Source organism: Pelophylax lessonae (genome assembly GCF_965119305.1).
Source record: "Pelophylax lessonae genome assembly, chromosome: 4".
Classification (NCBI taxonomy): Eukaryota; Metazoa; Chordata; class Amphibia; order Anura; family Ranidae; genus Pelophylax; species Pelophylax lessonae.
Genome location: NC_138771.1, coordinates 478592538 through 478619740, shown reverse-complemented (window position 1 = coordinate 478619740; position 27203 = coordinate 478592538).

The following is a 27203-nucleotide window of genomic DNA, read 5'->3' as shown; positions in this document are numbered from 1 at the left end:
ACGATACAAAGCTAAGCAGGCCAATATCATCTACACATGATGTTGTAACCTTACAAGCAGACCTGAACAAAATAATGGGGTGGGCAGCTACATGGCAGATGCGGTTTGATTTTGAAAAATGTAAGGTAATGCACTTGGGTCCGCAATATCCAAACAAACAATTAAGCTAAGCATTCACTCCAAAGTGGATGAACGGCGTGCTGCTCTCCACAGGCAGGGAACTCCAACATGGGTACATGAAAGAAAAGAAAAAGGAGACGCAAACACTCTGTTCCATTCCATGTGTGGTGGATTCTTGTTATGCGATTTTTATCATTCTTCTTGTCTGTGAGTATGCATTTGGCATTTTATTAAAATATTTTATATGGTGACCACGGGTAATGCACTAGGTGTTTGCGCCTCCTTTTTCTCTTCTTTAACCACTCTAGCCACGTAGACCTACGTCGGTTGACTTTGTGGTGTTATACCGGGATGATGCCTCTAGCTAGAGGCATCATCCCGGTACCATGGTTTGAAGCCGACGGTCGGCTTTCCGTCGGTAACGACCGATGCAGCTCGGGAGCCGCTCGATCGTTACCCGGGGGGCGGGAGGGGATGCCCCCCCCCCTCCCGCCGCCTTCCGTGGCTTTGCTCAGGGCTTCCGTCCCACCGGGAGCCACGAGCACCCAGCCGGCACGTCCGCCGGCTGGATGGAGTCCCGATGAATGCCGGAAACGGCATCGATCGGGTCTCCGATGACGTAACCCGGAGGCGGTGTCCATGACGTCACTTCCGGGTTACTGTGCTGCAAAAGGCGGCAGATTTGAAAAACGGCTGTATGCAAGAATGCTGTTTTCGGCGTTTTGCATACAGGGAAGTGTAGTGGAGGGGTCTAGGGCCTTTTAGACCCTCGATCCCTCCATAAAGTGTACCTGCCACTACATATTGGTGTCACAAGGGATGTTTACATTGCTTGTGACAGCAATAAAAGTGATCAGATTTTTTTTTTTTTAAAAAACCTGTAATAAAGTTAAAAAAAAGAAAAAAAATTTAGCCGCCCCCGTCACCGTTAGCTCGCGCACAAAAAAAAACGTATACGCAAGTTGAGCCGCGAATGAAATCGCTGTTCAAACCACACATGTGAGGTATCGCCGCGATCGCCAGAGCGTGGGCATAATTAAAAAAAAAGAGCTACAATCTAACTCTAAACTGGTAACCGTTAAATAAATTTAAAGCGTCGCAGATTGAGATCTCTATTGACCGTAGTTTGTCTCCATCCCACGGGGGGGCGCAATTTTAAACTGTAACATGTTGGGTATCTATTTACTCGGCGTGACATCATCTTTCACAATATACAAAAAAAATGGGCTAACTTTACTGTTTAGTATTTTTTAAATGCAGTGAAATGTGATTTTTCAAATTTTTTCCCAAAAAATGGCGTTTTAAAGACCGCTGCGCAAATACCGCGTGACAAAAAATTTTGCAATGACCGACATTTTATTCTCCAGAGTCTTTGCTAAAAAAATATATATAATGTTTGGGGGTTCTAAGTAGTTTTCTAGGAAAAAATACTGGTTTTAACTTGTAAACAAAAAGTGTCAAAAATAGGCTCAGTGGTAAAGTGGTTAATGCACTTGGGTGTCAGAAATACGAACGCAAGTTACTTGCTAGGAGGGGAACCTCTGGGTGAAACTAAGCTGGAAAAGGACCTGGGGGTCCTAGTAGACAACAGGCATGGCAGTGGCATGCAATGTCAAGCAGCTGCAAGCAAAGCCAACAGAATACTGGCATGTATAAAAAAAAGGAATTCACTCCAGAAATAAAGAGATTATTCTCCCACTTTATAAGACTCTGGTCCGGCCACATCTTGAATATGCCGTTCAGTTCTGGGTACCGAAACTGGAGAGAGTCCAGAGAAGGGCAACAAAGATAATTAGGGGAATGGAGGACATACATGAGGTATGATGAAAGACTGCAAGCATTGAACTTATTCTCTCTGGAGAAGAGACGTTTGAGAGGGGAAATTATATCAATGTACAAATACTGTTCTGGTGACCATAGCATAAGGAACAAACTTTTCAGAGAAAGGGAATACAATAAGACACGTGGCCACTCACTAAAACTAGAAGAAAAGTGGTTTGACCTTAAACTATGTAAGGGGTTCTTTACTATCAGAGAAGTAAGGATGTGGAATACTCTTCCACATGCATTGGTATCTGAAGGGAGAATCGATAGTTTCAAAAAACTATTAGATGGACACCTTAAAGACCACAACATACAGGGGTATATAAAGTACAGTTAGCAGAAAACACACACGCACACACATTATGGGTTGAACTGGATGGACTGAAGTCTTTTTTCAACCTCACCAACTATGTAGCAGGTGCACTAGATGGGCAACAATGAGAAGACTTCCAAAACAGGAATGGTTTTACATGTGGAGGTCACTGATATTTGTTTTCCCCACTCATCTTCACTGACTATTTTTCACTAGTTTTGCATTTGTCACTACTGGTAGCTTGAGGCGATGCCCGCACCCTATAGAGTTTGCACAGGCAGTCCAACTCCTTCAGGATGGCACATCAATACGTGCCATTGCCAGAAGGTTTGCTGTGTCTCCTAGCACAGTCTCAAGAGCATGGAGGAGAATCCAGGAGACAGGCAGTTAATCTAGGAGAGCTGGAAAGGGGCCATAGAAGGTCCTTAAATCATCAGTAGGACCAGTATCTGCTCTTTTGTGCAAGGAGGAACAGGATGAGCACTGCCAGAGCCCAACAAAATGACCTTCAGCAGGCCACTGGTATGAATGTCTCTGACCAAACAATTAGTAACAGACTTCATGAGGGTGGCCTGAGGTTCCGACATCCTCTAGCGGGCTCTGTGCTCACTACCCTCCGCACAGTGGAGCTTGATTAGCATTTCTCATTGAACACCAAAATTGGCAGGTCCACCACTGGCACCCTGTTCTTTTCACAGATGGGAGCAGGTTCACCGTAAGCACATGTGACAGAGGTGAAAGGGCCTGGAGAGGCCGTGGAGAAAGTTATGCTGCCTGTAACATCGTTCAGCATGACGGGTTTGGTGGTGGGTCAGTGATGGTCTGGGGAGGCATATCCATGGGGAGACACACAGACCTCTACAAGTGGCACAATGGCACACTGACTGCCATTAGGTATTGCGATGAAATCCTTGGACCCACTGTCAGAGCCTACACTGGTGCAGTGGGTCCTGGGTTCCTCCTGGTGCATGACAATGCACGGCCCTATGTAGTGAGAATATGTAGTCAGTTCCTGGAGGACGAAGGAATTGATACCATCGAATGGCCTAAATCCAATAGAACACCTCTGGGACATTATGTTGTGGTCCATCCAACACCGGCATGTTGCACCTCAGTCTGTTCAGGAGCTCAGTGATGTACTGGTCCAGATCTGGGAGGAAATACCTCAGGACACCATCCATCGTCTCATTGGGAGCATGCCTAGACGTTGTCAGGCATGCATACAAGCACATGGGGGACATACAAACTACTGAGTACCATTTTGAGTTGCTGCAATGAAATGTCAGCAAAATGAACTAGCCTGCTGCATCATTTTTTAACTTTGATTTTCAGGGTGTCTTTTAATTCAGCCCTCTGTAGGTTGAAAATGTTTATTTCCATCAAACAATGTGGCATCCTTTCATTCCTAACACATTACCCAGTCTATATCAGTATAGATATCCAGCATGATATTTTCCCCATTGGGATCTGATGTGTTTTCAAAGTGTTTCTTTCATTTTTTTGACCAATGTACAAAGACCTCAATAGCTTTAGCTGTAATCTCACTCTAAAACATTATTTCACAATACAATCCTTAAAAAAATTCTCCCACTCCCTCCAACCCACGCTCTAAGGATCTTGATATACAAACACATGTTGACCCAGTGGGCCTACAAATACTGGAAGAAACTATATATGAGCGATGATAAGGATCTGGCCCTATTTAACCAACATCCGTCTAACTCTCCCCCTATTCAACATAAACATTTTAAACCTAAATCAGTGTTCAACCCTGTTCACAAGAAAGGTCCTTATTTACAAACATTTTATCAGGTTGTTTACTTGGAAATTTGATATAAATTCCCTTTAAAATCTTCATTCCCCCAGGCAGTAGGCCTACACATTTCTTGATGGAAGATCCACTAATAAATTCCCTACAAGCCCAATTGATTTTAAACATCACTGAGTTTTGCTTAACCCACAACTACTTTGAATTTAACAGTGATTTTTTTCTACAACTTGTTGGCACAGAGATGGGGGCAAATTTTGCCCCCACCTACGCCAACTTAACCATGAGATGCTGGGAGACCAATAACATGTGGCGGCACAACCCATATACCTCCCATATTATTTTTTATGGGAGGTATTTAGATAATATCATTGTCATCTGATGACCCAGAGGACTCTCTCCAGGATTTTGTTTCACACTGTAACAGTAATACACATGGGCTATCCTTCACCTCATTCCAAGATACTGACCAACTAGCATTTCTGCTGTACCATCATGAAGTTAAAATAATGGCCAAAAATGATGTTAAAGTTTACAGTTGGCAATTCCTTCCTGCACTTCAACAGTTGCCATTATCCCAGGTGGATATCAAACATCCCCAAGAGCCAGTTCTGCCGATTACAGAGGAACTGCACTAGAGAAAGCGATTCCAAGGTCCAAAGCTGGTTACTTACCAAAAAAATTGTAGAAAAAGAGTACTTATAAGGGTCACTTATCAACCAAGCACACTTTCTTTATTTATCCGACTGCTGTACTCCCTCAGATAGAAATCCTACATCCAATACACAGCCTATCCGGTTCACTACACAGTTTCACACTAAATTTAAGAAAATGGAGCAGATATTGGCCAAATACTGGCCCATTCTTTTAGAAGATCCGTACTTAAAATCCGCCATTCCCCAAACCAAAGTTATATACAGGAAAGCCAAAAGTGTAGAAAATTCAGTAGCCCCCCCGGTAAAATAAAAACTGTACCCACATCTGGACCTCACACATTGTGTCTCATTCCCCTGATTGGCATGTATCAATGCCGAAAACAATTATGCCTCACCTGCAAACACCTTACCCACGGACAGAAAAATGTCACTGTTAAGGGCAAAACTTATACCATCAAACAATTTTACAACTGCTTGAGTGAATTTGTGGTTTACTGTCTAACATGTCCTTGTGGTCTCCTCTACAGTATCTCACAAAAGTGAGTACACCCCTCAAATTTTTTAAAATATTTTATTCTATCTTTTCATTGACAACACTGAAGAAATGACACTTTGCTACAATGCAAAGTAGTGAGTGTACAGCTTGTATAACAGTGTAAATTTGCTGTCCCCTCAAAATAACTCAACACATGCTATGATGTGTAAACCACTGGCAACAACAGTGAGTACACCCCTCACTATGGTCGACCAAAGAAGTTGAGTGCATGTGCTCAGCGTCTTATTTAAAGGATGTCTTTGGGAAAAAGACGTATGAGTGCTGCCAGCATTGCTGCAGAGGTTGAAGAGGTGGGGGTCAGCCTGTCAGTGCTCAGACCATATGGTGCACACTGCATCAAATTGGTTTGCATGGCTGTTGTCCCAGTAGGAAGCCTCTTCTAAAGATGATGCACAAGAAAGCCTGCAAATTGTTTGCTGAAGACAAGCAGACTAAGGACATGGATTACTGGAACATTGTCTTGTGGTCTGATGAGACCAAGATAAACTTATTTGGTTCAGATGGTTTCAAGTGTGTGTGTCAGCAACCAGGTGAGGAGTACAAAGACAAGTGTGTCTTCCCTACAGTCAAGCTTGGCGGTTGGAGTGTCATGGCCTGGGGCTGCATGAGTGCTGCCGGCACTGGGGAGCTACAGTTCATTGAGGAGACCACAAATGCCAACATGTACTGTGACATACTGAAGCAGAGCAAGATCCCCTCCCTTCAGAGACTGGGCCGCAGGGCAGTATTTCAACATGATAATGACCCCAAACACAACTCCAAGATGGCCACTGCCTTGCTAAAGAAGCGAAGACCTAAACCCTATCGAGCATCTGTGGGGCATCCTAAAACGGAAGATGGAGGTGCGCAAGGTTTTTAACATCCACCAGCCATGCCATCATGGAGGAGTGGAAGAGGACTCCAGTGGCAACCTGTGAAGCTCTGGTGAACACCATGCCCAAGAGGGTTAAGGCATTACTGGAAAATAATGGTGGCCACACCAAATATTGACACTTTGGGCTCAATCGGGGGTGTACTCACGGTTTATACATTAATTGCTGTGTGTTGAGTTATTTTGAGGGGACAGCAAATTTGCACTGTTATACAAGCTGTACACTCACTACTTTACATTGTAGCAAAGTGTCATTTCTTCAGTGTTGTCACATGAAAAGATAGAATAAAATATTGACAAAAATTTGAGGGGGTACTCACTTTTGTGAGATACTGTATGTGGGAAGAACCATCAGAACATTGAGGAAGAGGAATGAGAAGATGACAAACCTAGTGCTCCCTGACACTTTCTAGAGCACCACTTTAAATGATTATTTGCTTACACTTCATTCTGATCATATCATCTCACCATCATACAAGCCCAGAGGCAAATCTTCCATCACAACCGCAACAAGCATATATATGTTATACGATATCCCGGAAGTGCCCCCAAATGTAGCACTGCCCCCTTGAGGGTTGCTGGTTTTACACACTTTTGGATTCCCTGGCCCTGGGTTACCCGTAGCAACTGCAAGCAGAAATCTTAGCACTTTACGTTCATGGCTCAGTCAATGATCAGTCTAGTTGTTGATGTTTTTGTTGTTTTTATTTTATATTGGGATGGGAGAAGGGATGAGTGGGATACTCCAACACTTGAACTATTCACAATTCTGAGGACTTCTAACTTGAGGATGCGGCAAGGCCGCTACTTCATCCTGCCACTGGTTAAATCTGAGGTAAATTTTCCTTATAGTATTTCTCTTAAGGGCACTCACCTAGTATGCCCTTTTCTCCAGCTGACATCTGTCCACTGACTACACTACTCCGGGGTGGTCCTCTTCCTGGGCAGACCCTTAAGCAAGATCCTCTGTACTCATGATACTGCTTTCCAGATTCTCGCAGTGCCTCAACTCCTCCAGTCAGCTCTCCTGGACATCTGGGCTCAGCTCCACACCTCTGGCTCACCAGGTTGACCGCCTGTGGCCACACACCAACTGCTTCAGAAGAGGAGGCAGCCGCCACCCTCCTTCTGGGACTCTGCTTCCTGCCAAAGACCTCATGCACCTGTGCCCTTGGCTTTTTATACCACACCCCACAATGCACCAAGACAGCAGTGTCCTCATTGTCCAGGTTTCCTCCATTGTCCAATGTGCCTCCCCATTGGGCACAGTGGGGACACTCTCTCAGACCATATGAATCAAACACTGGGCACACTGAGCAGACCTAACTCACAGATCCAGCTCCCTGTTAAGCAGAGTGCAATATAGAAATTACCTGCTGCTCCTCTGATAGGCAGACAGAGCCAAAAACTATATTCACTCTCTAGCACCTATCTAAGAGGGTTCTACATATATATGTTTTGTAAAATACTGCTATGCATACTCCGTTATATGTGATCAATAAGTGTTCAGCGTATTATGTGTCAATTAACCCGGACAGAGTCGGGTCTGACACTGTGCCCATGAAAGCCCTCTTCCAATAAGGCCTGAAGAAGGAGCGCATGCTCCGCAAACACGTCACTGAAGCCGAGACGTCCCTACGTTGCATCCAGGAAGTGACGTCATCCCTGCAAGTGCATTCAACAAGCTAGGAAGCACCGGAATCCACCATTGCCGACCATCTGCACAACTTGACAGATAACCATGTGCCCATGTGGGCCCCCTTGACTGCGCTACCAATGACCATACTATACAGTGCTAGAGCTACTGTACATGCCTGTTTTTAAACTACTCTTGTGAGTAGTTCCTAATTTATTTGCAATAAATCTATGTCACAGGCGCCTGTGTTTTCCCTTGTATTCCCTTTAGAGCTGCTTCTTGCTTCTACAAGGAGCTGCCTCAGTGAGCTGCACCCAGACTTTTATGGACTTCATTTATTAATGGACTCTACACATGAGACATTTTTTTGAAACATTTTGTCACCAAACTTTTTATGAACTGGTTCCTCCTTTAACTGAACATTGTTTGCATACCTAGTCCCCACTTTGTGCCAATAATCACTCACTCTCCTAGAATTGGACTTTACAGACAATAAATAAGATAAACAAATTCTAACTAATTGTTTTCTTAGTGTAGGATAAAGTTGGGAGGGGTTAAAGTTTAAGTCTGTGAACTCAATGGGGAGATTTTCTGTTACTTTACCAACTGAGTGACCCCCTAATGAAGAATAATCTTCTTGATCCCCTTCAGTCTGGTTTTCGCCCTCTACAGAAACTGCTCTCCTAAAACTCACAAATGACTTACTAACAGCAAAAACCAATGGACACTATTCCATACTCCTACTTCTAGACCTTTTGGCTGCCTTTGATATGGTTAACTGTCTCCTCCTCCTCGAAAAACTTTGCTCCTTTGGTCCTCGTGACTATGCTTTTAGTTGGCTCTTATCCTACCTATCCCACGCACCTTGAGTGTCAATTACAATTCCACTTCCTTCTCTCCTCTTCCCTTCTCCATCAGGGTCCCTCAAGGTTCTATTCTTGGACCTCTCCCATTCTCAATCTACACCTCCTCCTTGGGTCAGCTGATACCCTCCCATGGCTTTCAATATAATTTCTACTCTGACGACACCCACATTTACCTCTCCAGTACTCAGCTCTCTTCTTCAGTCTCCTTACGCATAACAGACATATCAGTCTGGATTAGAGTTGAGCGGACACCTGGATGTCCGTGTTCGGCGGGTTCGGCCGAACTTGAAAAAAAATCCGGGTCCGTGACCCGGACTTTTTCCGAACTTTACCCGGACACCGAACCCCATTGAAGTCAATGGGGACCCGAACTTTCAGGCACTAAAATGGCTCTAAAAAACCAATGGAAAAGGGTAGAGTGCTGCAAATGGCAGCAAAATGTAGTTAAGAGCATGGCAAGTGCTCTGCAAACAAATGCGGATAGGGAAATAACTTAAAAAAACAAAACAAACAGAAAAATAAAACAATTTTCTTCATCTGTGAAGGACGAGGCCCATATGGAGTAGGAGGGAGGTTGAGGTGGCGGTGGATGTGGCGGTGTAGGTGGAAGCGGCGGTGAAGAGGGACAAGGTAGCCAACACTGCTTTTTTTTAGTCATTTTAAATTAGGGTACACCCCAAAAGAGTGAGAAAGATCAAAAATATAACAATGGCTGGGTAAGGCCAGTATCCATATCTATTCTGCACAAGGTACAGAAAAGTCCTGTTGGATCCATGCCTGGTTCATTTTAATGAATGTGAGCTTGTCCACATTGTCTCTGGACAGGCAGCTGCGCTTGTCTGTGATAACGCCCCCAGCCGTGCTAAATACACGTTCAGATAATATACTGGCTGCAGGGCATGCCAGCACCTCCAAGGCGTAAAGGGCAAGCTCAGGCCATGTGCCCAATTTGGAGACCCAGAAGTTGAAGGGGGCAGACCCGTCATTCACTACATGTAGGCGTGTGCACACATACTGCTCTACCATGTTGGTGAAATGCTGCCTCCTGCTAAGACGTTCCATATGAGCTGCTGGTGCTGCTGTTTGTTGTGGCGTTCTGACAAAGCTTTTCCACATTTCGGCCATGCTAACCCTGCCTTCTGAGGTGCTGGCGGTGCCCTGGTTGCATTGGAGACCTCTTCCTCCTCCTCTTCTGCCTTGGCCTTGTGCTTCCACTGTGGCCCCACTGTCAGGTGGGAATGCCAGCAGCATCGCGTCTACCAGCGTGCGCTTGTACTCGCGCATCTTGCGATCACGCTCCAGTGAGTGAATTAAGGACGGTAAGTTTTCCTTGTAATGAGGATCCAGCAGCGTGGCCACCCAGTAATCAGCACAAGTTAGAATGTGGGCAACTCGGCGGTCGTTGTGGAGACACTGCAGCATGTAATCGCTCATGTGTGCCAGGCTGTCCAGAGGCAATGAAAGGCTGTCCTCTGTGGGAGGTGTATCGTCTGTGTCCTCTGTATCCCCCCAGCCACGCACCAGTGATGGCCATGAGCTGGCCTGGGTGCCACCCAGCTGTGAACATGGTTCCATCTCCTCCTCCATCTCCTCCTCCTCATCCTCCAGAACTGTGCCCCTGCTGGACAATTGTTGTGACGGTTTGCACCGTCACTGACAGTGAAAAAACTATGTGACAGATAAATTGATGGTTTGGACTGCTTCAGTTGGTAAGACTTGTAACAAATGCATGCCATCAGCTCAAACACCTGTCTTCCACACATTGTAAATCATGCTGATTTGCTCACCTATTGTTTACGGTGGGTTCTCAGTATTTACACTATAATAATGTATATTATATCTTGTTTTACCTTTGGTGCCGGCAGTCTGGGCTTCCAGGCTGACTTAAGTACGCTGAGCTAATTAGCATGTGAATGATAACATTGTCTAGATGTGATTAGCCATGAGTCAGCTGTACCTCGTTATCTCAACATTGTGTGATGTTTTATGTTAATATTCAGGTCATTGTTCATGTAGTGACTGTCATGCTTCTCAAGTGTATAAAAGTCTGCTGCTTGTTTTAATAAAGATGTTAGTTGTTTCCAGACCCATACAAGCTAAGTTTTCAGGCTAGTTTTGTATGACGGCGGCTGGGATTTGATATCTATGTTCATGACTGCGAAGAAGCCGTATACTGACGGAAGACCACAAGTACAGTGTGGGTCTGAGGTTCCGTTACATTGGTGGCAAGCGGTGGGATGCTTCCTGCAGTCTGGGACATCCAAACCTCCACCGGGATCCAAGGTCCGGGGAGCAGAAGAGGAGAGGTACAGATATCAGCCACCATGGAAGAGGAATTCGGAAGGAGGTTGCGATAGATGCGGATACAGTACAGGGGGCCAGTGTCAGAGAAGGTCCTGCTAGGATGGCATGATGTGATCCGCTGGGAACTCTGGAAAGAAGCGCTAGCTCGTGAGCAGCGACACCAGGGAAAAATCCTCCCCTCCTTCCAGGAAAGGTACTGGTCGCAGTACGAGGTGCGAATGGTGTTTTTGGGGAGATTACCACATAAGGAATGGAAAGCTGAGTTAAGCAGGCTGGTCCAGGTGGAGATGCGGTTGGATGAGAGCTATAGATCCCTCTGCTGGTATGTAACCCAAGTGTGTCCATGGACAGCAGATGACAGTCCAACGGAAGGCTTTTGCTACGGCGGCCTGGGGCTGTTATTAGAGAGGCTGTCTGAGGACCCCGACTTTGGGAGTGATTTGGAGTGGCGTTTGGAGGAAATATTGGAATACAGAGAACAGATGCTGAATGTCTTGGACGTGCACTGGGCACTGGAAGATTTGGAATTTCTAGCCAATCAGGAATGGGAGCTGGAGATCGCCTACAGACAGCTGCTAGACCCTGCTCAGTGCCGGGCCTGGGCTCCCCTTGCCTGGGAATATCCAAAAGTACCAGCTGACAGTCCAGAAATCCTGACTGAAGAGTCGGCAATATGGCACAATAATAGTGTGCTTTGCTCACCTGCACCCATGGTTTTGGATGCGGAGGTCTTATGGCGGATGCAGCAAGTGCTGACTCACCTTGACCAACCTGTTACTGCACAGGATGAGCTTGGATCAAGGAATGCCTCTGTCCAGCCACTGGATAAAGGTAGGGGAGAAGAGGAAGCCATCTTCGTTCACCAACCATGGATCACAGCCTTAATTAACTTTCCATCAGAGGATGATATGGAAGATAATTCACACGCCAAAGTGTTGCCACTGGGCCCAAGTGCCAACAGCCCCTGCCCTGGACTTTCAGCAATTCCAGAAACTGGGGATTTAATAAGACTTTTCTGCTGAGGAGGAACCTCCCAGTGAGCCTGCAGCGGAAGAGCGGGCATCCAGGCACAGCGTGGCTGACCTCTGCCTGCAACAATTGGTGACCCAGCAAGATGTGTGCCAGGCCACTGACTTTTCAGTTTATGTTCCTGCAGAAAAGCTGGCATCACGGCCTAGCATTACTGAGCTCTGCCCAACACCAACAGCAGCTTCAGCCTACCAGAGAGAAGAGGCAGCTGACCTTTCTGCTACACCACTGACAGGGACACGGTATTTCAGGCCAGCAGCATGTGTGGAGTTACAAGAATCTTCTACAGCAGAAGCGTTGACAACTGGACAGAGGGTCCAAGACCTCTGCCCCACACCTGCAGCAGTCCCGGAGGCCCAGGGTGAGAAGGTGGTGGTCACTCCCCAGCAGCAGATCAGGATCCAGGGGGAGAAGGGACAAGAGGTTGCCGGAGCAGATTACGTGGAGTCCCCAGCAGAAGTGCTGGCAACAGAGCAGAGTGCGGCTGGCCTCTGCCCTCAATGTACAAAAGATGGAGTTCCTGTGATAGTGGATGGGACTGCAATAAAAACCTCTATATCCCAGGGATGCTGGGCAGTCGGCCCAGGTCCCCAAGAGCATGAGGGAGTGAGTCCAGCCACCCTGTCTTCTCTCCAGCAGCTAAAAGGACTCCAGGGAGAAGGGCCAGTCCGCGCTTCTTCCCTACAGCGGGTATGTTCTGCGAGAGAGGCAGAGGTTGGCTGGGTGAGTAATGCTCCCTTTGGGACAATTTGCTTGGGGTACTGTGTGGGTATAGACATTGGGGGGCTGGAACTACAGACTACCTTCAAAGTCAACCCGTTTGGGGTCCCCTCCTGTGATAGTCTCCTTCCGGAAGCAGAGAGATGTGACGGTAGTCATTTTGGTTGGGGGCCCTTGGAACACAGCTTACTTTAGAGAGGTTGGGAAATACCTCTCTCAACCCCCTAGGCACTTCTTATGTCTAAATCACCCTGTGTCTTTTAGAGACACAGGGTGACCAAAAAGCCCAGTCTGGCCTGCCCAAACCAGACTTCCACACACTGATTGGCTATGAGAGCTCCATGCGCCCTGCCGGGACAAACCTACAAACTATGTGGAACTTTGTTAAGGAACCTGCCGTGATGGATTGACCCTTTGGGACTTGTTACCCGACTAACTCAGGCACAGACCGATTGGAGGTCTGGTACCTGGATTAGTCTACCTTTGGGGGGAAGATATGTGACGGTTCGCACCGTCACTGACAGTGAAAAAACTATGTGACATATAAATTGATGGTTTGGACTGCTTCAGTTGGTAAGACTTGTAACAGATGCATGCCATCAGCTCAAACACCTGTCTTCCACGCATTGTAAATCATGCTGATTTGCTCACCTATTGTTTACGGTGGGTTCTCAGTATTTACACTATAATAATGTATATTATATCTTGTTTTACCTTTGGTGCCGGCAGTCTGGGCTTCCAGGCTGACTTAAGTACTCTGAGCTAATAAGCATGTGAATGATAACATTGTCTAGATGTGATTAGCCATGAGTCAGCTGTACCTCGTTATCTCAACATTGTGTGATGTTTTATGTTAATATTCAGGTCATTGTTCATGTAGTGACTGTCATGCTTCTCAAGTGTATAAAAGTCTGCTGCTTGATTTTAATAAAGGTTGTTTCCAGACACATATAAGCTAAGTTTTCAGGCTAGTTTTGTATGACGGCGGCTGGGATTTGATATCTATGTTCATGACTGCGAGGAAGACGTATACTGACGGAAGACCACAAGTACAGTGTGGGTCTGAGGTTCTGCTACAGTTGGTAATAAAAGCACTGCTATGGCCATTTAAACCCAAAATGTGTTGTGTCATTATTTATGGTAAAGAATAGTATGTGGGTACTAGAGGTAGGATTATTGTCGCTGCAACATCAGCAATACTTTAGTCAAGAAGATGGCAACAGAGATTCCAACTTGCTCTATACAAAACAAAATTACACATTTTGGCTGGAGCTGGGCTTTAATATCCATGTTCAGCAATTCCTGTTATACAGAACCAGCTGTGATCACTGAACTGCAGACTGGCGAGTAAACAAATAGCATAAAACAGTGTATATACCCTTTATATACAAATCGTGCTTAGTAGTATCTTTATATGGACTTTTGGTTCTCAACATATCAGTTCATAGAGAAAGATTCAGCTATGAATTCCTAAGACCGCAATGAAATGATTTAGTATCCTAAATAAATAAGAGCTGTCTGTCTGTGGGATTTATTGTGGAGACAGTCCCATATGTTATCTTGGATACATTTGTTCTCTCGTAATAAAGAAATCCTTGATGTGGTCGTCTCATTCTGTCTCTTTGCCCTTACTCATCTCTTGTTCTGCTTCAGCAATGTTTCATGACACGAGAACAAGGTCGATACTACAATAACTAATACAATTCAAAGTGTGTTCATTAATTACAAATTAAAAATTGGGAAAACAAATTCACCTAGCACTCTAGAACATTTAAGATGTCTATGGGCTTTAAGGCCTCATTGGAACAGGCATACAGTAGCTGTTTTGCAACGTAAAACATGGAATCCTATTGACAGGTGCTGGCAGCAAGATGTTAGGTTTCAGCTGTCACAAATGTAACCTTTGTGTAATGGTTACATGCGTCCCCTGCAATAGTGTGAACGGGCACCATTTGCCCCAGCTAACCATGAAGATGTTGATGTTCTCTTGGTTCTGATGGAACTCAGCAATGTGCTTTTTTTCCGTAATTCTTTTCTTAATTGATCCTAGGGCGGGATCACAACTGGATCATCTATGATGCTTTCTGACATTTCATTAATCACAGTGGGAACAAAAGACCCTGGGGACTTGTGTTGAAATGGAGGGTTTTCTTAATACATTCTCAAAAATTCTCAGGATATTTCTAATTCTCGCAGTTATAGCTCATATTGTTTCTGTTGATGTTTTTTTTAAGGGTGTGTTAAATGCTAGTGGTGGTGGTCATTTGCCCTGTTTGTCTTTGCTTTCCTCCCCCGGTGAGGGGACCAAAGCCAAACATGGTCCTGGGTTCAGCCCAGGGTAACGTTAGTGGACGACTAGGGGTTTATTCCCGAAAGTATTGTTTTTCTTTTTACACAAATATTGCATAAGTGTTTAACCAACAATTATCTTGTCCTATCCATTTGTTTATAGATCAGTTTTAATTTTGGTCAGTCTTTTTCTTTTCTTTGTGCTTTCTTCTCCCCCCCCCCCCATTATTTTTTTTTTTCCTTCTCTCCCTTTGCTATACCTTCCTTCTGCTCCTGGTCCCCTTGGTAGCGAGCTTTGATCGGCTGAATGACTTTGCAGACAAAGGAATTTGCCTGTCACTTCAGGGGGAGTTGGTAAGTGAATCTATGTTTAACCCTTGTGCACCATGGCAGACGTTGTTTCCGGGGTCCCCTTCAAATTTGTCACCCACAATGTAAAGGGGCTGAATTCTCCAATGAAACGGAGGATGGCCTTCCAGTATTACAAATCTCTACATGCAGATGTGCTCCTCCTCCAGGAGACACACTTTCCACCAAACTATAACCCAAACGTTTTACATTACTGCCCCCATTTTTACTTGGCAAATGCTCCGGGTAAGACTGGGGGAGTTGCAATATGCTTTTCTAAGCGGGTTTTGCTTTCGCTAGAGAAGAAGATTAGGGACCCAGAGGGTTTTTTGCTGCTAGTAGGACATCTGGAGGGCTCTTGCTAAGCTCTTATTATGCACCTAACACAGGCCAGCTCCCTTTTTTGAGCCTTTCTTCATGCCGTCTCCCCAGACTTGAGGGGGGTGGTCCTCTTTGGAGGGATTCCAATGAAGCCCTGGATGCTATCTTTGACAAAACCAGAAGATCCACGTCCTCTTCTAGACATTTCCCCAAAATTGGGTCAAAACTGTCTAAAATGTTGCACTACCATAATTTGGTTTACGTATGGCAGGAACTCAATCCATTCAGGAGGGACTATACGTTTTTTTCCCACGTGCACCATACCTACTCTAGAGTAGACCACTTTTTTGCGAAACCCTGATGCAGTACCTCTTTTTCGGGCTACCAAAATTGTGGATGTGACCTTGTCAGACCACTCTTTGCTCAGCACATCGTGTGACACCTTACTGTGACTAAGGGCCCATTGAGACTGAATGAATCCCTATTAAGTAACCCCCCAGTCTGTTTCGATATAGAACAACATCTTAAAGAATTATTTTGCCTTGAATAACCCCGAGGATACTTCTCCAGTGAATAAATGGGTGGACCACAAACCTGGAATTAGGGGTCACCTTATACAAATAGCGTTCGGCCTCATAAAGAATGCAGAATCCCTTATACGCGACAAGGAGAAAGAGTTGTCTGCCCTACCGAAGCGATATAAACAAGACCCAAACTTGGACCTTAGAGACAAAATAGATTTGGTCCGGTTGGAACTGAATCTTTGCCTGACGACCAAGGAAGAAAAGAGTCTCAGATGGATTCAGGCCTCCTTTTACACATTAAAGGACAAACCAGGCCCCATGCTAGCCCATAAGTTAACTCCTTGATTTCGCCGAACTGTGCTCCCCAAGGTTAGGCAATCAAATGGTGCCCTAACTCAGAATTCACAGACGGTAATGGATCTTTTTCATATTTACTACTCCTCATTGTATGGTGAGCGGGAGAACCCCACAACTGAAGCCATGGATATATTTCTTAAAGATCTTGCTCTCCCTTCTCTCTCGGCCTCCCATCGAGAGATTTATGAGAAGAAAATCACAAAAAAAGAGGTATTGGCGGTATTCGAATAAGCCAAGGCTTCTAAGACTCCGGGCCCTGATGGCTTCTCTGCAGTCTATTATAAGAAATTTGCTACGCAGTTGGCATCCTACCTTCTCCAGTTTTTCATGGCAGTACAGGACAGCACTGCCCTCGATGCAGACTCTAACAGAGCTAACATATGTTTGATACCTAAACCAGATAAGGACCATACCGACGTGGCCAATTATCACCCAAAAATCCCTAATCAACAATGATTTGAAATCCTTAACAAAAATATATGCAAACCGGTTCAACAAATTTCTGGTACAATATATCCATGTTGACCAGGTTGGTTTGCTCCAGGGCGGCAGGCTGTGGACCAGATCCAACGAGTCATAGATGTGGTTTCAGTGTTGTGCTCTAACTGGGATGGCGTGGAGGTATGCTTTTGTCACTGGACAAGGCCTTTGACTCATTATCCTGGCCCTTTTTGTTTCACATATTGAGGACATGAAACTGTGGACCGAAATTCCTTAATCTCCTAAGTATTATTCCTATATTCAAATCCATCTTAGGGCATCGCCGTAAATCGGATCTTCTGGAAATCCAGAGGGGGACTAGGCAGGGATGTCCCCTCTCGCCACTCCTCTTTGTGATAGCAATTGAGACTTTGACAATAGCTATCAGGTCCAACCCCAATATTCATGGCATTAAAAGTGGAGGTAAAATACACAAATGTGGCCTATTTGCCGATGATATGCTGCTATTCATAACAGACCCGGTTACGACCCTGTCCAATTTATTTGCCTTACTGTCTGATTTTGGAGCCATTTCGGGGGTTACAGGTAAATCAATTAAAATTAGAAGCACCGTGACCTAACATAAATCTCCCAGACTTAGTCCTGGGATCACTACGGACGTTCTTTTCTTTTAAATGGTGTACACAGGTGCTCCCATATCTCAGGGTCAAACTGACCTCTGACGTTGCTACACTGTACAGGGCAAATTATACTCCTCTCTATGACTCTACAGAACGTGGCCTGAAGAACCCATACGCTTTCCTGGATGGGCAGAATATCGGCCGTTAGGATGATGGTCCTTCCTCGGATAATATACTATTTTAGGTCCCTTCTGATTCCAGTTCCAACCATATTTTATAGGAAGTAGCAATCTCTGATCTTTACATTTTTCTGGAACAAGGGTGGCTGTCGAGTGGCTCACTCCCCTTTGTATTTGTCTAAATGGCGAGGCGGCCTGGGAGTTCCCCATTTTTTGCAATATTATAGAGCGGCACAATTGGTCCAGCTATACCAATCTTTGCTGTGATATACAAACCTGATTGGGTCCGATTGGAGGCACAGGCTAGCCATAAGGGGATAAGACATTCTAGCAATTATAAGGAAACATTATGGATGCCACCTATGGAGGCTTATCATCTGTGCCAAATTATCCAGTTTATGCGGACCCTAACAAAGGACCAGGTTGGCATAACTACCAGGACCCTTTTTAAAAACAGGTGCATACGTGTGCCAGGGCCAAGGGGGTAAATCAGAGTTACTGTATATGCATTGTTCAATAACCAGGATAACAAACCTTCGTACCAAATTTCATGGGTGTCCAATCTAGGGGAGACAATTGAGGGGGAGGTGTGGCCCAGATGGTCGACCATGGTGCACAAGGGATTTCCTTACACTTCCTTGGTGGAGGCCAGTTATAAAGTTATGTTGCGTTGGTACTTGGTCCCAACAGAGCTGGCAAGAGTCTACCCTGGTATCTCGCCCCAATGATTTTGGGGATGGGGACAAGAAGGTGATAGTGTTTCATGTCTGGTGATCCTGTCTGAAGGTCCGACGCTTCTGGATTAAGATATTTAGTTTGGTCCACTCAGTAACAGGACATAACATTGCCAGAGGTGCGAAAACAGCGCTGTTTGCTGACCTATAAGAAGAGATCCCCAGGCATCTTCGAACACTTATATTTTTTTATCTTTCTAGCAGCTAAAATAATCAAAGCGCGAGTGTGGAAATCAAAAGTGATAAACAAGCTAGGTTTGAGAAAGTGTGGAACCCCTGGATTGTATATCTCCAAGCCACCTAGACACTGGGCCTCTTTGCAAGGGGTGGCCTGGGCTAAGGGGACCTACTCTATTCTGATGATCTTCTACTGCTCTCTTTTCTTTCCCCTTCCCCCTTTTATTTTATTTATTTTTTTATCTTTTCTTCATTTCTTGCTTCTCTGTTTTTGTTTCTGTCATACCATATTGATAAATGTTATGGTAGGATGCTGAGGAGGGATTCACACAGCTTCGCCAATTGTGCCATTTTCTCGGGATGGAGACCCCTTGGGTTGTGGTATCAGGATCCATTCTAGATGCTAATGTTATACTTCACCATGTTCTGGAAATATGTGTGACGGACTGTTATTATTTAATATTATATAGTCATGCTTAATTAAATTATCCAACTTGTTGTAATGTCACTTGATTAATATTACTATTTGTTGATTTTTTGGGTACCTAGTGGTTGATACCTGTGGGCTTAAAGCCTTAGAGAAATGGTCATGCAAATAAGTAGAGCTGGAATGATAGGCCTGAAACTTTGTGCAGTAGCTGTTCTATAAAACCGATCAGGGTCTCTGATCATCTTGGTAAATGCATCCTCGTTTTGGCGATTACCTGATAAAGTTCAAGTATACGTTTTTGTGCTGTAATGTGCTTAAAATTGTAATAAAAATTATTGGAAATAAAAATGTAATAAACACATTTTAGAATTGTTTCAATGTAAAAGGTAACACCCTTTAGGGCTTTAGCAGCTGCAGGTGCTTCGGCCTCAACAAGAATACATATCATATCTGGATACTGAATTAAAAGAGTATAGGCCATGCTCCCACTTAGAACGGAGATTCTGTAAATACTTTGTTCCATGTTGTTTACAACACCTGCTTAAGTTACCTCTCCCTCTAAAACCCTTTACCCTGTGATAGCGTTAAATCATAGAAGCCTTTACGATTAAGCCCCAGGGAAAAATAAGCATCTCTTTAGGGCACCAAATGGAGGGGGCACCACAGATTTTTTCTGTAACGGAACCGCGACCCACAATGTGCTTGTGTGCTTCCATCAGAATCCCGCTTCTTTCAGTCTTGAACATAGATATGAGATATTCTAGCCGCCCCCATACAAAACTAGCTGAGAAAAGCTTGCACAAGATCTGGAACATTTATTGAACAAACTCACACCAAATATACTGTATTTTCTGGCGTATAAGACTACTTTTGAACCTCAAAAAAAATCCCCCAAAAATGGGAGGTCGTCTTATACGCCGAGTAGAATATCTCCAAGGTAACCTAAGTACAAGTATTACCGGTAGATCATGTAATAGGGGGGTCGTCTTATACGCCCAGTCGTCTTATACGCCAGAAAATACGGTATACCCCACCAGGTCAGGTGCCGGATTACATTATCATATGCAGAAGGGAGAAAACGCTGCTCAAGGTGTGTGATGGTAGCTTAGAGGTGGAATATCCCATAGAGTGCTAGCCCTGGCCCGCCTCCGTGAAAAACTTGTAAGAAAAGAAAAAGCCGCACATCCAGGAATTCCAATTGCCTTTAAAGTGATGACCAAAGTGATGACACCAAAGACACCAACATAGGGTCACGTAGACACGTTTCACACATACATCTTGTGATTAAGCACAAGATGTATGTGTGAAACACGTCTACGTGACCCTATGTTGGTATCTTTGGTGTCATCACTTTTTCATTACTTTGGAGATTAAAGGCAATTGGAATTCCTGGATGTGCGGCCATTTCTTTTCTTACACATTATCATATGCAGATAAAATTGTGCACAGAAATATAATTAACATATCTAAGGAACAACCAACACAAACAGTATTCTACTTTTCCACTAGCAACTAATAGATGACAGTGATTTCATTAACTTGAGCTAATTAGCTAGCAGACTTGCTGTCATCGAGCTCATGAAGTACACAGTATCATAAGTGTAAACACATCCCCACAGTAGACAATAGGTGAGTTAATCAGCACAATCAATGATATGTGGAAGACAGGTGGCTGAGCTGATGATATTAGCATTTGCCACAAGTCTGACTGTCCCCTATTGGCAATAGGCAGCTAGGCCTTTAACATGGATCCTAGGCCTGGAGTCCCAGAGTCTGTATGTCTTGGGGAGATGTGGACTTGAATCCAAAGTAACATTACTCCAAGGGTCCCCCCAGCATACACCCCACAAAGAGCAGTGTTCCCTCACAAGCCAGGGCCCATAGTCAGTAAGGTAGAGGCTAGCCTGCAGTCCCCTCCAAAAGCCCCTGTCCTGAGTGAGTTTGTCACAATTTCCATTAGCTTTTGTGCCCTTACAGCAGTGATCTCCAAACTGTGGCCCTTTGCTTGCCTTTATTTGAGCCTTTGAGGCACTGTTCCTCCCACTGCTGAGGCACTATTCCACTGACACCAACAACAAGGCAGCATTCCTCCTACTGGCACCAACGGGGGGGGTCATTATTTATTTCGCTGACACCAACAAAGAAGCACTATTCCTTCCATTTACACCAACAAAGATGCATAATTCCTCCCACTGACATAACCGGACACTATTCCTCCCAACAGCACTAATGATGGGGCTCTATTTCTCCCCCAATTACCAATGATTGTGCACTATTCCTCCACCTACTGACCACAGGCACAATGTAATCTTTTTACTGACCATCTAGCATTGTCCACTCCTACTGGCCACAGAACGCCCCCTAAAGTCTTAAGGACAATAAACTGAACCTTTGTTTAACAAGTTTGGAGACCCTGCCTTTAAGGATAAGTACTTTTATGTGTGCTTGGAATTCAACTTTAAGTGTAATTAAAGGCTTTTTGTTTTATAAAATAACAAACATGTCAAACTTACCTGCTCTGTGCAGTGGTCTTACACAGATGAGCCCCAATCCTCCTCTTATCGGGTCCCCCGCCGGTGCTCCTGGTCCCTCTATCCTGTCGAGCAGCTCTGGGGGCAACCCAAGCAGGCTCGCTCCTGAGCCGCTGCTCTGCATGCACATTCACACACAGATCTGCAGCTGGGCCTTGCCCCCTCTCTCTCCTCTTTGGCTCACTGGCTGTTATTGACAGCAAGGGGAGCCAATGGCTCACCCTGCTATCTCAGCCAATGAGGTAAGAGAGATATTCAAGCTGAGGCTCTCGCGCACATTGCTGGATCGAGATCGGGGTCACATAAGTATTGGGAGGGCTGCTGCACAGAGAAGGTTTTCTACCTCTATGCATAGAACTTTATAACGGCTTTAACTACAAGGCTTGTGATATTTGGTACTGTTACATAGTTACATAGTTACATAGTAGTTGAGGTTGAATAAAGACAATAATCCATCCAGTTCAACCTGTGTAGGTGTGTGTGGCCGTAATCATCTCTCATACCCCTGAATGTTCTGATCATTGAGATTTACGTCCAAGAGTCTTTTGAAAGCAACCATACTTCCTGCAGAAACCACCTCTTGTGGTAGAGAATTCCACAATCCTGTAGCCCTAACAGTAAAGAACCCCCTGCGTTGCCTGAGGTTAAAACGCTTCTGCTCTAATCGCATTGTATGCCCTCGAGTCCTCATGCAATCCTTTACTGAATAGCTTTTTTTCTATGCTGAGATCACCATTGAGGTATTTATAAATTGCTATCATGTCCCCTTTTAGGCGTCTGTTCTCCAGGGAGAATAAATTAAGCGATTGCAGACGCTCTTCATAATTAAGGTCCTTCAATCCCCTAATTAGTTTAGTAGCCCTTCTCTGGACTCTCTCCAGCTCCAACACATCCCTCCTGAGGACTGGCCACCAGAACTGGACAGAATACTCCAGATGCGGTCAGACCAGAGTTTTATAAAGTGGTAGGATTATAGTTTTATCTCTGGAATACATCCCTTTCTTTATGCATGCTAATATTCTGCCGGCTTTGGCAGCTGCTGCTTGACATTGCATGCTATTGTTTAGTCTATCCTCTACCAAGACTCCCAGATCTTTCTCCATTTTTGATTCCCCCAAAGGTTCCCCTCCTAAAGTGTATTGTGCTTTTATGTTTTTAGTCCCCAAGTGCAAAACCTTACACTTCTCCACATTAAACCTCATTTGCCATGTCGTTGCCCACTCCGTTATTTTGTCCAGGTCATTCTGTAGGATATCTGCCTCATGCTGTGCAGTTATTGCCCTGCCCAATTTTGTGTCATCTGCAAAAACTGATATCGAACTACTGATCCCGACCTCAATGTTGTTTATGAATAAATTGAACAAGGTTGGTCCCAGGACTGAGCCTTGGGGGACCCCACTTACCACCTCAGACCAGTCTGAGTATGCGCTATTTATTACCACCATTTGGACACACCCTTTTAGCCAGTTCTGTATCCAAGAGCAAACCTTGCGGTCGATGCCTGCAGACCTCATTTTATCAATTAAGCGCTTGTGGGGAACTATATCAAACGCCTTAGCGAAATCCAGGTACACCACATCCACTGGTCTCCCCCTATCTAGCTCACAGCTCACCTCCTCGTAGAATGTTGCAAAAGACAGCATAAATCGATCAGTTGACCAGGTGGCAAAAGGCAGATCTCAGAGGTCAATGAGCTCTGACTACCAGCTCTCAGGTCAAAATAAGCAGCCAATACAAATCTTACAGTTTTAAAAATTATAGGAGAATATTCAAATTCTTGCCGAAAATCAGCCATGACTATTTATCTTTAAGTTGAAGACCATCTGTACCCACAAACTTGGCCTCTTTTTTTAAAACATGGAGAGCCAACATCATGTTGGCCAAAAAAATTGAACTATTTTCTGGTTTTGTCCACTCTTTGCCAAGATTTCCCTAATCATCTCTCACCATGTACTTCCTTCCTACTATTTTTGGACCGTTATTATCCTTTTTTTTTTCCAAAGACTTTGTTAACACATGTTCATCATCTTACAGTTACATGCTCTAATTAGAGGAATATTTCCTTTTTTGCACGCTCAGCGGAAAAGCAGCACAGCACGAATGTTCATATTTGCTCTGTCTGTAAGCATAGCCTTTCCTGTGGACCCTGACACTTTACAGAAGGGCCAGAAAGAGTCATTATCTTTTTGGCCCTTCTGAAATGTTTTCCTTTATATGTCAGTCATTTGTAAAACTGAATGCCTTCCTACTTCCTTGATAGGTTGCTTTGTCTGTTAAAGCGAAACTGTAGTCTTAACTGTTTTATATTACATAAATTGTGTGTGTATGTGTAAATATACACTATATATATATATATATATATATATATATATATATATACAGTATCTCACAAAAGTGAGTACACTCTTCACTCTTTTGTAAATATTTTATTACAACGTTTTAATGTGACAACAGTGAAGAAATAACACTTTGCTACAATGTAAAGTAGTGATTGTACAGCTTGTATAACAGTGTAAATTTGCTGTCCCTCCAAAATAACTCAACACACAGCCATTATTTGTCTAAACTGCTGGCAACAAAAGTGAGTACACCCCTGAGGGAAAATGCCCTAATTAGGCACAATTAGCCATTTTCCCTCCCTGGTATCATGTCACTCCTTAGTGTTACAAGGTTTCAGGTGTGAATGCGGAACAGGTGTGTTAAATTTGGTGTTATCGCTGTCACTCTCTCATACTGGTCACTGGAAGTTCAACATGGCACCTCATGGCAAAGAACTCTCTGAGGATCTGAAAAAAAGAATTGTGGCTTTACATAAAGATGGCCTAGGCTATAAGAAGTTTGCAAGACCCTGCAACTGAGCTGCAGCATTGTGGCCAAGACCATACAGCGATTTATCAGGACAGGTTCCACTTAGAACAGGCCTCGCCATGGAAGTTGAGTGCACGTGCTCAGCGTCATATCCAGAGGTTGTCTTTGGGAAATCGACATATGAGTGCTGCCAACATTGCTGCAGAGGTTAAAGAGGTGGGGGTCAGCCTGTCAGCACTCAGACCATATGCCACACACTGCATCAAATTGGTCTGCATGGCTGTTGCCCCAGAAGGAAGCCTCTTCTAAAGATGATGCACAAGAATGCCCGCAAACAGTTTACTGAAGGCAAGCAGACTAAGGACATGGATTACTGGAACCATGTCTTGTGGTCTGATGAGACCAAGATACATTTATTTGGTTCAGATGGTGTCAAGCATGTGTTGCGGCAACCAGGTGAGGAGTACAAAGACAAGTGTGTCTTGCCTACAGTCAAGCATGGTGGTGGGAGTGTCATGGTCTGGGGCTGCATGAGTGCTGCCGACACTGGGGAGCTAAGGTTCATTGAGGGAACCATGAATGCCAGCATGTACTGTGACATACTGAAGCAGAGCATGATCGCCTCCCTTTGGAGACTGAGCCGCAGGGGAGTATTCCAACATGAAAACAACCCCAAACACACCTCCAAGACGACCACTGCCTTGCTAAAGAAGCCAAGGGTAAAGGTGATGGACTGACCAAGCATGTCTCTAGACTTAAACCCTGTTGAGCTTCTGTGGGGCATCTTCAACTGGAAGGGGGAGGAGCACAAGGTCTCTAAAATCCACCAGCTCTGTGATGTCGTCATGGAGGAGTGGAAGAGGACTCCAGTGGCAACCTGTAAAGCTCTGGTGAACTCCATGCCCAAGATGGTTAAGGCAGTGCTGGAAAATAATGGTGGCCACAGAAAATATTGACACTTTGGGCCCAATCTGAACATTTGCACTTAGGGGTGTACTGTTGCCAGCGGTTTAGATAATAATGGCTGTGTGTTGAGTTATATTGAGGGGACAGCAAATTTACACTGTTATACAAGCTGTACACTCACTACTTTACATTGTAGCAAAGTGTCATTTCCTTAATGTTGTCACGTGAAAAGATATAATAAAATATTTTCAAAAACGTGAGGGGTGTACTCACTTTCGTGAGATAATGTATATATATATATATATATATATATATATACACACACACACACACTGCTCAAAAAAATTAAAGGAACACTTTTTAATCAGAGTACAGCATCAAGTCAATTAAACTCTTGGGATATTGATCTGGTCAGTTAGGTAGTGGAGGGGGTCATTAATCAGTATCAGCTGCATTGGTGGTAATGAAATTTAACAACAGGTGCACTAGATAGGCAACAATGAGACAACCCCCAAAACAGGAATGGTTTCACAGGCGGAGGCCACTGAATTTTTTTTTTTCCCCTACTCATTTTTTCTGAGTGTTTTTCACTAGTTTTGCATTTGGCTAGGGTCAGTGTCACTACTGATATCATTAGGTGATACCTGGACCCTATAAAGGTGGTTGCATAAGGCAGTCCAACTCCTCCAGGATTGGACATCAATACGTGCTATTGCCAGAAGGTTTGCTGTAGCTCCCAGCACAGACTCAAGAGCATGGAGGAGATTCCAGGAGACGGGCAGTTACTCTAGAAGAGCTGGACAGGGCCGTAAAAGGTCCTTAACCCATCAGCAGGATCGGTATCTGCTCCTTTGTGCAAAGAGGAACAGGATGAGAACTGCCAGAGCCCTACATGACCTCCAGCAAGCCACTGGTGTGAATGTCTCTGACCAAACAATCAGAAATAGACTTCATGAGGGTGGCCTGAGGGGCCGACATCCTCTAGTGGGCCCTGTGCTCACGGCCCAGCACTGTGGAGCTAAATTTTTTGAGTTGCTGCAATGAAATTTCAGCAAAATGGACTAGTCTGCTGCATAATTTTTTTACTTTGACTTTTGGGGGTATGTTTGAGTTCAGACCTCTGTAGGTTGATCATTTTTATTTCCATCAAACGATGTGTCATCCTTTTTGTTCCAAACGCATTACCCAGTCCATATCAGTATAGATATCCAGCATGATATTTTTCCTCATTGAGATCTGATGTGTTTTCAAAGTGCTCCTTCAATTTTTTTGAGCAGTATATATATATATATATATATATATATATATATATATATATATATATATACAAATATATACAGTGCCTTGAAAAAATTTTCATATCCCTTAAAATATTCCACATTTTGTCATGTTACAATCAAAAACATCAAATAAATATATTTTATTGGGATCTTATGTGATAGACCAATACAAAGTGGCACATAATTGTAAAGTGAAAGGAAAATGATAAGTGGTTTTCAAAACATTTTTACGAATAAATATCTGAAAAGTGTTTTGTGCATTTGTTGTCAACCCCCCTGAATTACAGCTGCAAGTCTTTTTGGGGATGTCTCTCCCAGCTTTGCACATCTAGAGAGTGACATTTTTGTCCATTCTTCTTTGCAAAATAGCGCAAGCTCTGTCATGTAGCAAGGAGAGCATCTGTGAACAGCAATTTTTCTTGTCTTGCCACAGATTCTCTTCTGAATTTAGGTCTGGACTTTGACAGGGCCAATCTAACACATGAATATGCTTTGATCTAAACCATTTCTTTGTAGCTCTGGTTGTATGTTTAGGGTCGTTGTCCTGCTGGAAGGTGAACCTCCACCCCAGTCACACAGACAGGAGGCAAACACA